We start from the raw sequence: 14295 nt of genomic DNA, 5'->3' as shown, positions 1-14295 counted from the left end.
CAGCTATGGGGACACGTTTTGCCCCTAGCTACGCCAACATTTACATGGGAGTATGGGAAGATCTCTTCATTTGGAATAACAATCCATTTGTTAACCATGTGATTAGTTGGCAGAGATATATTGATGACGTTCTATGTATCTGGGAGGGGGATGAGATGATTCTAGATCAATTTAAATCTTATCTCAATTCCAATGAATTCAATCTAAAATTCACCGCTGAGACTCACACAAAAGAAATTGATTTCTTGGATCTCCATTTAGAATCCAAAACTGGTTTAAATATCAATACAAAAACATTCTTTAAAAAGGTGGACACCAACAGTTTCTTATTGTCTTCCAGTAACCACAAACGGTCCTGGATAGACAATATTCCTGTCAGTCAATTTATGCGAATTAAACGCAATTGTAGTCAACAAATTGACTTTGAAAATCAATCCATTGTTTTAATGAATAAATTTATAGAACGTGGATATGACAGAGCACTTCTAATGAATTCTCTAGAAAAGGTCTGCAAAATGGATAGAGAATCCCTCCTTATACAAAAATGTTCTAAGAAAGATTCTAAACAAAGAGACGAGAACACAGAGGGTGATAAAATCAAAATTCCATTTATTACAGAGTATAACTCAGTTAATACACAAATTCAGAATATTTTTAAGAAAAACTGGAATATCCTGTGTAATGACCCCATTCTGGGTTCCTTTTTGTCTCCACAGCCTAGTTTTATATACCGTAGGGCCAAAAGTCTCAAACACTATTTAGCACCTAGTGATATTGGACCTCCAACTGTACCCTTATCTGAGACTTCTTGGCTACCAATTAGACCTAGCGGCAACTACAGCTGCGGCAAATGTAAATCTTGTAAAATGCTTAGTCTAGAACGGAAGAAATTTTCTTCATACACTACAAAAGAAAGTTTTTTAATAAAAGACTGTATATCTTGTAAATCAACACATGTAGTGTACCTCCTTCAATGTCCATGCGGATACCAATATGTTGGTCGGACAAAACGTTACCTTAGAGTGAGAATTCTGGAGCATGCTAGGAATATAAGATTAGGATTAGAGAATCATAGTGTCTCCAGACATTTTAAGCTAAAACATAACAGTGACGATAGTTGTCTTAGATATGTTGGTATTAAAACCGTACACGCAGGAAGAAGGGGAGGAGATAGAGACAAAATGCTCTCCAAACAAGAGAGTGTCTGGATCTATAAATTACAAACATTGTCTCCGTTAGGACTAAACGAAGAAATTGATGTCTGGTCTTTATATTAAATTATGAACCGTATTTAAATTTTTTAAATATTTGAAAATTATTTTAAATCATTTAAATTGTTTAAAATACTTTTATTGGTCTTAAAGTTTTATAATTAAGAAAGAATTAGGTTATCTAATATAAACCCAATAATGTTGTATCTCTGTGAAAGCGTTAACCTGTCCTTTTCATTTATATCCGTATCCTATAATTACTGTCTTCCAATTCATGCTAGTTTATAGTTGTTTAACATTTTCATGTTATTAATATATGTTTCTTTATATTTTTAGTTATTATTCTATTGGATCCCCTATCCTTAATAAAGTTATATGCATTAGGGGTCCTATTCTTTTAAATTTTCCCTCATTTGGTTGAGAGGCTGGACTCAAAATAAACAGCCAATCACAGGAGAGGGTTTGGTATAAGAAGCGCCCTATTCTAGACCTCCGTTATCCCTGACGAAGTACCTTTGGGGTACGAAACGCGTTGGATTAGAGGGCACATTCTGACACTACCTACAGTGTGTTATTACCCTATATCTGTCACTTGGTTCCATCTCCGCTATTGTATTTTATGCTATCCAAGCTTCCGTGGTCGGCAGAGTGTTTGGCGCCGCTGGATGACGTCACCCGAAGCGCGCTACACACACGCCTGAAGCCAGGGACTGAGAGCCTGCTCCTATCTCCGTTACTGCAACCTATGCTATTCAAGCTTCTGTGGCTGGCAGAGTGATCGGCGCTGCTGGATGACACCACCCGAGGCACGCTGCAGGTAGATGCCACACATGCAGACACATGCTTGAAGCCAGGGACTGAGAGCCTGCTTCCATCGCAAACCACCACAGCCAACACGTCGGGAGACAGCTGTACTCCAATCGGGCTGCTACATCTATGCTGAAGGGCTGCTGCCCTGCATTACGGCGTCCTGAGTGACATCACAAGCGAGACGTGAGAGGAGAAGGGGACTTATCCAGTGATCCTTACCCACCATCTGTTGCTGACTGGTAACATGTCCAAAACATGTACTGCTAGTAACTTTTAAATTGATGTACGTGCAATACTCACCTGTTTTACCACAAGACTGTGCTGAAGCAGGGGAATTTTTAGCAAACAAATGCTGAGTGTAAAATTGCCCTATACTGCTGCGGCCAAGTTTATTCGAGCATTTGCCCGTTCTTGGCCGCAGCAGTATCCTGGCACACGCCGGAGGGTGACGGGCGTGCGCCGAAGCAGGGGAAGAGCGCCCTCCGATCGGGGCGCTCTCCCTACCGCTGCCGGGTCCGCCGGGTCCCCCGGAACCCCCTGCCGCCGTCCCGCGATCGCGGGACACCAGGGCTCCCTCGGGGAGCCCTGGACGCGCGTGCAGGGGGCGCAGGCTCCCGATGACGCGTGACCGCGCGTCGGTGACGCGCGGCACGCCGAGGGGCGGCCACTAGCAAGCCGGGAAATCTCCCGGCTTGCGGAACCGGCCACACTTTAATAAAGTGTGTCGGTAGTGTAGGGGAAAAAGGGATTGCTGAAATGTGTAAAAGGTATTTCAAAGCCAATTGCTGAGTGTTGAGTTACCCTGCCGGGAGTGAAAGAAATATTCCACTGCAAAGAATGTTTTTTTTCTGCAAGTAAAAAAAAGTCTGCCTATATATATCTTGGGAGCAAAACAGACACCCAAAGTGTGAAGTGTGAATGCCATAATACCCAAAAATGAGACTGAAAATGACTGAACTCAAGCAGAAAACCAAATTCTGTTGCTGAAGCGGAGTTATTGTACCTAGCAAGTAAATGGTATAAAGCAAACAGAAGTTTTTACCTAGCAACTGCACATCTTGTATACCTGATGAGAGAAAATGCATGCACAGTACTGCTGATATTGTAAAACTTATCCAAGAAAGAAAAATTCTACAGAGATGCCTGTGAGAGCTACGACCTCTACACGCAAAATATGCCCACCTGTAGGACTACCACAATTGGGGGTTCTAGCAAATACAGTGGCAACAGCTGCAATAGCGCCTCCTGAGGTCAGAAAGAAAATTACACTTGATAGCCTAAAAAGGAGGACAAGATGCAGCGTTCCTGTAATGAACCCTACCCCACGGAAGAGTGGCCCTTCCAGTCCAATAAAGAGGAAGACATCTCTTACGGGGAACCCGAACCGAGTCACACCCACAAAACACCCCAAGAATGGTGGGGGTGCCTGAACTCGGCAAGAACAGAAAAGACCGCTCCCTTTGATGACGAATATGATCGGCAGGAGACAGAGTGGGAGCAGTGGATCACCGAATATTTCAGTCAGCTATTACAGTTGCAAGAAAAGCCGGGTGGATCCAGTGACGCTGCTAAAATTTCAAATAAAGAAGACCCCAGTATTCCTGATGATCCAAAACAAGAAGGCGGAAAAATAAAAGCGGTTCTTCACTTACCGTGGAAGGAACAGACACGTCCGCAGATCCTGTGGAGGAAAAGGGGGACTGAGTTGCCCTGCAACCTAGAGAAAATGGAGAATTCGTCCCGCGGATAACCGAATATCCAGAGGGCCCAAGGCAGAAATCCTGTACCCCAAAGAAGTGTCTGTCCGGTGCCAACAATGAGGAACCCACAACCAGTCATCCCCGGGAAGCAGAGCCGGAACCAGTGAGTGACGATCCCTTGACCAGCCCTGAAGACGCCCTGAAAATTGCCAGGAGATCTACTGTGATCTACTTCGAGAACAATTGAAACTTGAGAGAGCAGATAATGCTCAGTTATAGATGACGGTGCTCGCAATGTACTCTGAATCTGGGACAGAATTGGACGATCTCAAGACTGAGCTAGATACTGCAAATGCTACTATTTCCGCCATGGATGAAAAACAGAGCCAATCTGATAAAATGGTGGCTAAGCTGAAGCGGAAGTATGAGGAGGCACTGAAGCAGATGACAGTCTTCCAGCAAGAGGTTCACACTCTTCGCATAGAGCTGAATGCCTCACAACAGGAGGTCAACAGTGTCCGGATAGAGGTGGACGTATCTCAGAAAGAGGTTCAGACACTCCGCAGAGCACTGGATGCCTCACATCATGAGACCAACAGCTGCCGCACAGACCTGGAAGTTTCCAAAAAGGAACTACACAGTCTCACTGAGGAGCTGGACATTTCTAAAGAATCGATTGCCAATCTTAATACAAATCTCCAAGTCTCCCAGAAGGAGCTTCAGACCCTCAACCTAGAGAAGGATGTCTCACGCCAGGAGATTGTCAGTCTCAAAGCAGATGTGCGTAAATGGAAGGAGGACTGCAAAGAGGCCCTGAATAGTACAGAGACTGAAAAAGGAGAACATTTAAGATTACAAAGAAAAAACGTAAAACTCAAAGAAGAAAATTTTAATTTGACAAACGACGTCAAGGATAAAAATGAAAAGCTGCATGAACTTAAAGAAATAAATAGACTTTTGGAAGGTGAGAAGTTTGAAGCAGAGCACCGACTGCAGAACCAACTGCAAGGTCTGCGTACACATCTCGAGAAGGCAGAGGAGAAGCAGCGAACTCTGCAGGATGACAATCTGCAGGCTGTTAAAGAAATTCAAGAGCTGCAGGAACGTCTGATGACCCAGTATGTCCCCGCAAAGCAGCATGAGAAACTGAAGGCTACCCTGAGCATCACCAAAGCAACGCTAAAGGCCAAGTTTAGAACCCAGGTGACGCGGCACAAAAGGGAGCACAAGAAGGTCCAGAAACCGAGACAAGTAACTGTGGCCCAAGCAAAGAAGTTAATAGTGCTTCACAATGCAATAAAAATGTGGAATCAAGCTCAGAGAAAGCAAAGCATGCAGATAAATTCCCTGAGAATAGACTTGCAAGATGCACTCAAAAAACAGGGATCTCTCGCAGATGAGATTACAGTCCTACAAGGACAAGTATTGACCCTGACTAAGCGTAAGTATCCCACAGCCTCAAAAACCCATGAAGACAAGGGTACAGTGAGAGCTGGGAATACCGCTCATCTGAAAGACAAGGTTGCAAAATTTGAACCACCTAAACAAGCATTAGCAAAACTTTCAGCCACCCAGCAGGCAACAAAAGAAGGTACACGTGCTGAATTAAAACCAGAAGAATCCTTAGCTTATGAAGCTGAAAAGATGGGACATTCTCTGGAAGTGGGTGTGGAATTGCAACTTAATCTCAAAGAGGCTGAACTAGCAACCCCATTGAGTTGGAAAAGGGCAGAGAGACAGCTTCAAGAGTGGAAAACTCAAAGGGCTGTTTTTAAACGCTCTGCAACTGCTGCCATACAGTATGCCTACAATAAGACGAGCACCCGACGCGAAGGAAATCTCATGACCACGCATGTAGAAAAAAGACTATACTTAGAAAAAGTCCTCCTCGAGCGACTGAGGGGTGCTGATCTCAAGCACCTTCAGGAGGAGACACGAATAAACTGGAGAAAGGTCTCCAATCCCAGCAGGACTGAGGGTTCTCTTCCTCCATCCACTCTCATTCAAGTCACAGAGATATCTAGAATGAGAGTGGAAGGATGGGCTTTGGCCGTGGCAAGCCCGAGCTTCCCACAAACAGGGGAGGTATGTAACAGGGGAGTAATCCCTGTTCAAGTAATGTGCCTTTAATCTAGCAGTGTGGTGGTTAACTGCTGGTAGTCAATTAATAAACACCACCTGCCTGATTTAGATTGCTTACAAAAGCCTGTCTTTTGAGACAGGAAGGGTGTCTCCTTAGCTCATACCTGAGCTGAACTTTGGAGAGAGAGGAGAGATTGTCTTTACTCTCACAACCTGTCTTGTGCTCTGCCAGAATACACAGCATAGCTGCCTTCAAGACACAGGGAAAACTTCTAAACCTAAATGCTGACACACCCTGAGGGAAGGGAGCGGAACCAGGAACAGAGAAGATTTTCCCTCCAAGGAACAGATAAGACTTTCATTCTTAAGAGACTTCGTATATCTGCTTATTTCATGCTATATGTTTTGGGGCTGGGAGACATGCTTATCTAGGGGAGTTGTGAACCGCATAGTGTTTAACTAGAAATACTCCCAAATGAATAGAAGCTTTGTTTACCCCTTGTTTGGATGTTTTCCTGATGTTGAGGAAACAGGCGCAATAAAAAGCCTTCTTTAATTTCACAATAATCAGTCTCTCTTGCATACCTCTGTGAAGGTCCGTCTACACCCCCTCTTCAGGAACGGACTCAGGACGGCCCATGAAAGGTTTCTCTGGAAACTTTTTCCTGAAGGACTTAAGAAGGGCCGGGGCATGAATGTCCTTTTAAAGGTACCCAGGATCTCTCTTCAGGGCCAAAGCCCTTACACTACACCAAGAATTGGAGCTGGCCCCTGGATAGACGAGAATCCAAAAGAGTGAACTTCGTATTCCTCGTTATTTTGGACAGTAATGGGGTCCGGTTTATGAGTCTGATCCGGATAGAAGTGACTGGTGATGAATGGTTTTAAGAGGGACACATGAAAGACATTGGGAATTTTCATACTGTGTGATAGTTGGAGCCGGAATGCCACAGGATTGATTTGTTCACAAATAGGGAAGGGACCCAGGAACAGGTGACAATTTTGGAGATGGTACCTTGAGGTGGCTATTCTTAGAGGAGAGCCATACCAAATCCCCTGGCCTGTAACTGGGCGCCGATCGACGACGATGATCAGCCTGTAGTTTCGATCTTCGGGAGGAGTCGAGGAGGGTAGACTGAATCCTGGACCATGCGGTTTGGAGGGAAGAAATTAGTTTATCTACGGCTGGTACTCCTGAAGGGATGTTGGAGATGGGTAGACAGGGAGGGTGAACCCCATAATTTATGAAGAAGGGCGACTCCCGGGTGGCTTCGTTTTTGGCAGAATTGACAGCGTACTCTGCCCAAGGAAGGAGTTGAGCCCAATCATCCTGGGAATCGGATATGAAATATCTCAGGTATTTCTCCAGGGATTGATTGATTCTCTCAGTTTGTCCATTGGACTGTGGATGATAGGCGGAAGAGAAAGAAGAAGAGATGCCCAATCTCTTGGGGAAAGTTCTCCAAAATTTGGATACGAATTGAGACCCTCTGTCAGAAACAATGGACGAAGGAATCCCATGAATCCAGAAAATCTGTTCCGTAAAGATATCAGCAAGGGCGGGGGAAGTGGGTAATCCCTTAAGTGGAATAAAATGGGACATCTTCGAGAACCTGTCCACGACCACCAAGATAATCTTCATTCCTCTGGACCTGGGCAACGCCACGATAAAGTCCATCGAAATGTGGGACCAGGGGCGGTCGGGAACTGGAAGAGGTAACAGAAAACCCTGAGGCTTTTGACGGAGAGTCTTGCTTTGAGCGCACGTGGGGCAGGTGCGGGTAAACTCCAGAATATCTTGAGACATCCTTGGCCACCAGAAATTCCGACGAATGAGATCAGTAGTCTTCTTAAAACCTGGATGACCTGCAGATTTAGAGGGGTGACCCCAAGACTGGACCTCTGGAACAAATTTTGAAGGTACGAAGAGTTTGTTGTCGGGAACGACCAAGTCCTTGGGAGTCCGTCTCTGGGAGTGCAAAATCTTGTCAAGATTCTTGAAAGTAGACATGGCGAGTATCCTCTCTTGTGGAAGGATGGTCTCCAAAGGTTCCTCTGGTCTCTCTTTAGAAGAATGTATTCGGGAGAGTGCGTCTGCCTTTACGTTCTTGGTCCCGGGGACATAGGAAAGGTGAAAATCGAATCGAGAAAACAAAAGAGCCCAACGAGCCTGTCGTGGACCAAGGCTTCGAGCGTTTTCTATGTAAAGAAGGTTCTTGTGGTCCGTGAAAATAGTAAACGGCTCTTTCGACCCCTCCAGCAGTTGCCTCCATTCTTGAAGAGCCATCTTCATGGCCAGAAGTTCCCTGTTACCCACGTCATAGTTCATCTCGGCGGATGAGAATTTCTTGGAAAAATATGCACAGGGATGTAACTTATCTTGAGGCGTGGGTCTCTGAGAAAGAACGGCTCCAGCGCCGCAATCAGAAGCGTCGACCTCCAGGACGAAGGGAAGTTCAATGTTGGGATGACGGAGAATAGGTGCGGATATAAAGGCTTCCTTGAGTGTCTCGAAGGCGGAGAGGGCCTCGGATGACCAAGCAGAAGGATCAGCTCCTTTTTTGGTGAGCGCAGTGAGAGGTGCCACAATGGAAGAAAAATTACGTATAAATTTACGATAGTAATTAGCGAACCCTAAAAAACATTGTATGGCCTTGAGAGAATTGGGTCTTGGCCATTCAGTAACTGCTTGAAGTTTACCGGAATCCATCATAAAACCTTCATCGGAAATGATGTACCCCAGGAATGGAGTAGAGGTCTGATGAAAGGTGCATTTCTCCAGCTTGGCGTACAAATGGTGTTCACGGAGACGGGAAAGGACGTAGGAGGTGTGACGTATATGGTCCTGGAGATTTTTGGAAAAAATCAAGATATCATCCAAGTATACTATTACAAAAATATTGAGTACCTTGCGAAAGACGTCGTTGATGAAATCCTGGAAGACAGCGGGAGCATTACATAAGCCGAAAGGCATTACAAGATACTCATAGTGTCCGCTACGCGTGTTGAAGGCCGTCTTCCATTCATCCCCCTTCCTGATGCGCACCAGGTTATAGGCGCCACGTAGATCCAACTTGGAAAAAATCTTGGCCCCCTGTAATTTATCGAACAGTTCGGTAATAAGGGGAAGGGGGTAACGATTTTTAATAGTTATGCGGTTCAAACCCCTGTAATCGATGCAAGGCCTCAACGAACCGTCCTTTATTCTTGACGAAGAAAAACTCAGCCCCTGCTGGGGAATTGGAGTGACGAATAAAGCCATTCTTGAGATTCTCCTGGATATATTCATCAATAGCGTGAGATTCTGGTAGCGACAAGGGATAGGTCTTGGACTTGGGAAGGGAGTAACCTGGAACCAGATCGATCGGACAATCGTAAGTTCTGTGTGGCGGCAAAAGGTCTGACTGTACCTTATTGAAAACGTCCCGGAATTGATGGTAAACAGAAGGTAGAATGACCTCAGGAACAGAGGTATTGGCCAGCAGTTGATAAGTTCCGCCTGACCTCGGCCTCCAGGATATGGGAGCACAGGAAGTCCAGTCAATGAGAGGATTGATAAACTGTAGCCAAGGAAGGCCAAGGGTGATGGGTATCCCAGGAGCGTGAATGGCATCGAGAACTAGGATCTCCTTGTGAAGATGTGTGGACAGAAGTAAGGGGACCGTCTCTAAGGAGATGTGTGCCGGGGTAAGGGGACGTCCATCGATACCGACGAGTGCAATGGGAACTTTGTTCCTCACGAGCGATATGCGGTTTAGCCTGGCAAATTCAAGGTCCATGAAGTTTCCTCCAGCTCCTGAGTCAATGAAAGCAGCGGTAGAAGTCTGGAACTTATCGCCTGAAAGGGAGACTGGAAATGTAAGTTTGTTAGGGAGTTCACCTTTATGGAGGGGACATGGAGACATTACACCCAGAGAGAGCCCCTCTGTACTCACAGGGTGTTCCCGTTTCCCGGACGCAGTGGACACTCCCAAACCAGATGCTCCATGGATCCGCAGTAGAAACACAATCTCCCGGCGTGGTGGAACTGCCGTATCGGTATGCGGATGCGTTGTACCCCCAATTGCATTGGTTCTGACAACTCCAGTGCAGGACGAAGAGGTGTGGTAGCAGTTGGGAGCGCAGGAGTGCTGCTGGGAGTACTGGAGAAAGGAACTTGAAAGTTATGGAAGCGAGTGCGCTGATGCTCTGAGTGGCGTACCTGGATACGTTGATCCACTCGGATGGCCAAATCAATGAGGAGCTCCAATTGATCCGGCCTGGGTTGGCGAGAGAGTTCATCCTTGATGGGATCTGCCAGACCTTGCCAGAATACGGAGACGAGAGCCTCTTCTCCCCAGTTAGTCTCGGCTGCTAGAGTCCGGAATTCCACAGCATACTGTGTCACCATTTGCCGCCCCTGAGAGATCTGGAGAAGAGAAACAGATGCCTTCTCCTGACGAGTGGGGGAATCGAATACTTGTTGGAACTCGGCTTTAAATGCCGGGTAATCTTGGGTAAGGTCAGAACGTCGCTCCCAAACCGGGGAAGCCCAAGCCAGGGCGCTGCCAGTGAGGAGGTTATAAATGTAGGCTACCTTCTTGCGACCAGTATTGTAGAGATGGGGGGCCATTTCAAACTGCACCTCACACTGGTTTAGGAAACCACTACATTCTTGTGGTTCACCTGCATAAGGCTTGGGGGTGGAATCTTAATATTGGAGCTGCTAACTGCGCTTGCGGAGTGGGGACTTACAACTGGCGAGGTCGCGGTCGGTACTCAGGCTGAGAGTACTACGACCTGGCGTGTAAGTGCCACAATTTGATCCGCCATGGCCTGGTTTTGAGAAGCAGATTGGAGAGAAACTGTTTAAGTTCGGTCTGGTCTGCGTCTTGTGGGCTCGACATAATGTTACACCGGTGGTGCCCGCAGACCAGACCCGTCCCCTGAGCTGAAGGGGAAAGTGGTAATACACGCACCCGCAGCAAAGGGAGCGTGTCCGGAGTGTGGTATAAAGTGTTGCCAGGCCAGGTGTAGTCATTCAGACAATACTTGCCGGTATCGGTTGTAGAGATAGAGTGAAGAATGCCTTGCCGAGGTCAGGGAGTGGAGGGCGGAGATAGGTTGTAGTCCAAGCCGTGTTCAAGGGGTTACCAGAGTGAGCATTGTCCAAGGAATGCCGAGATCGAGAGCCAGAGGAGGTAGTAGTATGAGCCATGTCAGAACCTGAGAAAACACTAAGAGAATCCAGAAGTACTTCCATACAGAGACTAAGTCGAGCAAGGACTGAGATCAGAGAGGAGCTAGATAAAGCAGGGAGGTCCAATCAGGAACGGAGGCGGGACAGGAAGAGCTACAGGGAGACACTGCAGATTGGTGCAGCCATAACAAGCCAGGTGAGTCTTGTTGGTAACCTGAGTATGCCCGTGCGGCGTGTGGGGGCGGAGCCTGAGGTCCGGGGGACAGGAAGAAGAGTGTGCAGAGTGAGCGCGCTCCATAACGCGTGTACGCGTGTGGACCGCGCCAGAGGAGGGTGCAGGTGTGTGTGCGGGAGGGCGTGGGCGCGCCCGGCGCTGAGCAGAGGAATCGCCGAGGGGAGTGATCCCGCGATGGCGGCAGGGGCGAGGAGCCGCGGAGGACAGTAAGGCAGGATTGTGTTGTGTGTCCAGGGGCTCCCTAGAGGGAGAGAGTGCTCTGTGTGGGGAGCGCGGATAATGCGATTCCTGACACAGAGCTAGGGAGAACCTCCCCCCAAACACACACAGAACCAGAGCCAGGGAGAACCTCCCCCCAAACACACACGCAGGACCAGAGCCAGGGAGAACCTCCCCCCAAACATACACACAGAACCAGAGCCAGGGAGAACCTCCCCCCAAACACACACACAGGACCAAAGCCAGGGAGAACCTCCCCCCAAAATACACACACAGAACCAGAGCCCGGGAGAACCTCTCCGCAAACACACACACAGAACCAGAGCCCGGAGAACCTCCCCCCAAACACACACACAGGACCAGAGCCAGGGAGAACCTCCCACCAAACACACACACAGGACCAGAGCCAGGGAGAACCTCCCCCCAAACACACACATAGGCCAGAGCCAAGAAGAACCTCCCCCAAACACACACACAGGCCAGAGCCAGGAAGAACCTCCCCGCAAACACACACACAGGACCAGAGCCAGGGAGAACTTCCCCCCAAACACACACACACAGGACCAGAGCCATGGAGAATCTCCCCCCAAACACACACACAGGACCAAAGCCCGGGAGAACCTCCCCCCAAACACACACACAGGACCAGAGCCAGGGAGAACCTCCCCCCAAACACACACACAGGCCAGAGCCAAGAAGAACCTCCCCCCAAACACACACACAGGACCATAGCCACGGAGATCCTCCCCCCAAACACACACACATACACAGGCCAGAGCCAGGGAGAACCTCCCCCCAAGCACACACACAGGACCAGAGAAAAGGAGACCCTCCCCACAAACACACACACAGGCCAGAGCAAAGGAGACCCTCCCCACAAACACACCCAGGCCAGAGCTAGGGAGAACCTCCCCCCAAACACACACATGGACCAGAGCTAGGGAGACCCTCTCCCCAAACACAGAAAGGACACAGGACCCCACGCCTCACACACACACACAATGAGCCAGTTACTTTCCCCCTGATGAACGCTCCTTCACCCCAGTGAAGGTCAGTGAGATGTTTAATGATTCCTCAGTGGCAGAAGAAAAGGGAAAGATGGTTTTTTTTCACTGGACACCAAGCAGTAAAATTGTTGCCTTCTAAGGAAGCCGATCGTACGGTTTCGTTTTTGACCCCTAAATAGGACTGTGTCTTTACCCTCGGCACTCCCAGGGGGGCTATGAAGATATAGCGATACATGCAGGTCTGAGGGGTTTGCACAGAGATAGGGTATCTAACGAAGCTTTCCTTTCTTCCCTCCCCACAGGAGGATACCTGTTCTGCTCGGTGGGGTGGCTCTGTCTCCAGGGGACCTGCTACTTTGTGTCACAGAAAGAGAAGAAGACATGGGACCGCAGCAGAGACTTCTGTGTGGGGCAAGGAGGGCGGTTACTGCAAGGAGAGGGAGAGAGGAAGAGAGTGACCGAGCAGGTGAGAGGAGGCGAGAGGGAGTAGACGAGAGGGAGCGAGCTGGAGAGAGGGTGAGTAGGAGGGAGAGAGGTGAGGGGTAGATGGGGAGAGGGACCAAGCTAGTGAGAGAAAGAGAGAGAGGTGGAGAGTGACGGAGGGAGATACAGTGGATGAGAGGGCGGGGAAGAGGGAGAGGGGTAGAGGGGGGACCAAGCTGGTGAGTGAGAGAGAGGGAGAGAAATAGGGAGAGTGATGGAGGGAGATACAGTTGATGAACTGGTGAGAGAGGAAGAGTGACCCAGTTAGTGAGAGAAGGAAGGTGGATAGAGGGGGGAGTAATCAAGTTGGTGGGAGAGGGGAGGTGAGAGAGTGAATGAGCTGGTGAGAGGGGGGAGAAAATGACCAAGCTGGTGTGGGGGAGAGTGATTGAGATGGCGATAGAGGAGGGAGTGACCAAACTGATGATATATGGAAAGGGTGAGGGTAACCCATCTAGGTAGGGAGGGAGGGGGGGGGAGGAGGAGAGAAGGGGTGAGTGGGAGACAGGATATGGGGAGGGAGAGAGTGATTGAGCTGGTGAGAGAGAGAACATGGAAGGGAGAAGAGAAGAGACTAACAAGCTATTAAAAGACAAAGAGAGAGGGAGACAGGAAGGGAGAGTCGAAAGCGTGACTGCGCTGGGGACAGAGAGATGGGGCAGGAAAGAGGGGGAAAGACTGAGCAAGATGGTGAGAGAGGTGGGAGGGGGCAAAAGTGATTGAGTTGCTTACACGAGGGGAGAGAGAGAGAGGAAGGGGGTTACTGACGGTGCTGGTGATTAGGAAACAGAGGGGGTACAGTGTACAAGCTGACAAACTGAGTGAGGGCGAAAGGAGGAGAGTGCGTGAAAGTGAGCGGAGAGGACAATGTTCCCAGGGCCAGTGACTGAGAAAGTGAACGTGTCGTGAAGGGAATGTCTCAGCTGCAATCCTGCTTAGCAAATCTCTGTCTGTCTACAGGGTGGGCTCATCTCGGGCTCCTACTGGGTCGGACTCCATGACAGGGGGCGAGGTGAATGGTACTGGGAGGATGGCAACACATACCTGTGAGTATTAAAGTAAACACTGGAACCTTACCCTGGCAGCCCCCCCATACTTACATACCTCAGTCTGACTTTCCCACACCCTTGCACGCCTCATTCTGACCCCCCCTCCCTTGCACGCCTCATACTGACCCCCCCCCCCTTGCACGCCTCATTCTGACCCCCCCCCCCCTTGCACGCCTCATTCTGACCCCCCCCCCCCCTTCAAACCTTTCATAGCACAAATGAAGAGTAATCCTCATATGGTGCAGAGAGTAATGGAGAGTATTCCAGTATCATGAGTGGTTGTGAGTATTACTGTTGATATGATGCATAAATGCACAGGC

This window comes from Ascaphus truei, chromosome 8 (genome assembly GCF_040206685.1).
Source record: "Ascaphus truei isolate aAscTru1 chromosome 8, aAscTru1.hap1, whole genome shotgun sequence".
Classification (NCBI taxonomy): domain Eukaryota; kingdom Metazoa; phylum Chordata; class Amphibia; order Anura; family Ascaphidae; genus Ascaphus; species Ascaphus truei.
Note: the sequence above shows the minus strand (reverse complement) of the source record.